Genomic DNA, 2,500 nt, shown 5'->3' with positions numbered 1-2,500 from the left:
GTGTGTGTGTGTGTGTGTGTGTGTGTGTGTGTTCGACAGGGATAATACTTTACCTACAGAATAATTCTTAACTATTACATATCATATCCGTAAGAAAGACAAGTTCCCACAATATTCCCATGATAAGACAATACCAACGTAACTAACTAAAAGATCCCACATGCAACCGATATAAGAAATTTATACCCAAACCTATTCTTCCAATGGATCTTTGACAATTACACTGTGCTAGAGAAGACTGATATAGTAGAAACGATATCACTCACACTAGACTGAAGAGGAGGAGGAGGAGGAGAAGGAAACTTGGAAGATTACAGACAGGAAAAAAAAAAAAAATTACCGTGTTACAATCAGAATGCGCCACAAGAAATGACCAGGCGATGCACACACACACACACACACACACACAGAACAGTTCATAGGTACGTGGGGGGGAATTGGTGTCGATAATATTTTGGCGATCCGAGTCAGGCCAGAGCCGCGTACATTTAGCCACACAAAACTACGCACGCATATTGCTCAGGCAGCGAGGCAAATGAAATTCCTCGGACTGCATCACCATTTCATCAAGTTTTCAGGGATTGCCAGAAATTAACGGGGGGAGGAAAACCTTAAAATGAAACCCCAGCCTCCCTCTACCTCCCCGCCTCTCCCCTCGCCTAGCGCCTCGGGACCAAAATACGGCGTTTCATTGATAAGTACGTAGAACCGGAAGGAATTTGGGATATTAAAGCTATGGGAGGAGATGAGAAAGTGAGAGATAGAGGGAGAGACAGGCAGAGTAAGAGATAAAGAGAAGGTTGAAGAGATAGGAAAGGGTACTCAAGTAAGGAATCTCTCTCTCTCTCTCTCTCTCTCTCTCTCTCTCTCTCTCTCTCTCTCTCTCTCTCTCTCTCTCTTTCGATCGATTTCTATCTTGTCCTCGTACACGTACCTTATTAGTAGTAATAGTAGTAGCAGTAGAAGCAGCAGCAGCACTAGTAGTAGTAGTAATAGTACTATAAGTAGTAGTAGTAGTAGATTAGTGGAAACCTCCCTTGTAGTTCAACATTTTTCTTGCTGAGTTTTGTGTATTTACCTATCTCTCTCTCTCTCTCTCTCTCTCTCTCTCTCTCTCTCTCTCTCTCTCTCTCTCTCTCTCTCTCTCTGTCCCTTCGCCATCTCAAGCCCTGCGTCTAATCAGCTGCAAGGGAGACCTGGAGAGCCAGACCACTCTTGTCATGGATTGCAAATCGAACCAACCTGACCCACGAAGAATAACAGACAGGCACGCTACCCACTCTGTCATCAGGCTCTCTCCCTCTCCCTCTCTCTCTCTCTCTCTCTCTCTCTCTCTCTCTCTCTCTCTCTCTCTCTGCAAAAATATAAAGTTACAGATAGGAATTTTTGGTACGTGTATGTCTGTGACCTTTTAATGCTTTTAATGTGCGTACATCAGAGAAAGAGAGAGAGAGAGAGAGAGAGAGAGAGAGAGAGAGAGAGAGAGAGAGAGAGAGAGAGAGAGAGAGTGTGTGTGTGTGTGTGTGTGTGAGTGAGTGCACGCTGTGAAATGAAAGTGATGAAAACTGATGATAGTGTTATTGAAGGGGGGAAGAAAACAGATGCTAGTCTATTAGTACTTATAATAGTAGTAGTAGTAGTAGTAGTAGTAGTAATAGTAATAGTAGTAGTAGTAGTAAATAACAGAGCAACAACATCAATAAACCATCGATATCCAATAATTTACAACCAAAATAAAAAAAAATAGCAAAAATATGAAGCATCAGAATAGAAACGAGTAGACCTCTTGCTCTCGACCTTCCTGCTCCTGCTCCTCCTCCTCCTCCACCTCCTCCTCTTGCACCCTCTAGTCCTCCTCCGCCTCCACCCTGTAGCCCTCCCCTGACCCTCCTCCCACCAGCATCCCTCTCAGCGAGAATCCCCTGTAAAAAAAAGTTGCACAGAACAATTTAGAGGAAAATAACTGACATGCAAATTCAACAATCCTATATATTCGAAGGAGCGCACGGTGGGGAAACTGGTGGCGGTGGACTGAGCAGAGAGGGAGAGGAGAAAGAGAGAAAGAGAGAAGGGTACAGGGCAAGGAGAAGAGGAGAGAGAGAGAGGAGTGAGAGAGAGGGAGGGATAGGGAATGATAGGATTAAAGGAAAGGAAGATTGAGGAAGGGAAAGGAGAGAAAAGGATAGGAAACGATAAGATTACAGGAAGAGAAGATTGAGAAGGAAGGAGAGGAGGGATATGGTACAAAAAAAAAGGAAGAGAAAAAGGGAGGATGTGAGGATTAGAAATGAAAGAACGCACAAAGAGAAGGAAGAAATGGATGTGAGGAATAGGAAAGGACAGGATAAAGAAGGAAGGGAGAGGAGGATATCAAGAGGATGTGAGGCAAGGGAAGATAAGGAACAGAGAAAGGAAAAAAAGGAAAGGAGAAAAGGAGATACAAATAAGGAGAGAAGAGAGAACAAAAGCAAGAGATAAGTAAGAGATAAGTAGAGATAAG

This window comes from Scylla paramamosain, chromosome 14 (assembly GCF_035594125.1).
Source record: "Scylla paramamosain isolate STU-SP2022 chromosome 14, ASM3559412v1, whole genome shotgun sequence".
In the NCBI taxonomy this organism is placed as follows: Eukaryota; Metazoa; Arthropoda; class Malacostraca; order Decapoda; family Portunidae; genus Scylla; species Scylla paramamosain.
This window is presented reverse-complemented; position numbering follows the sequence as displayed.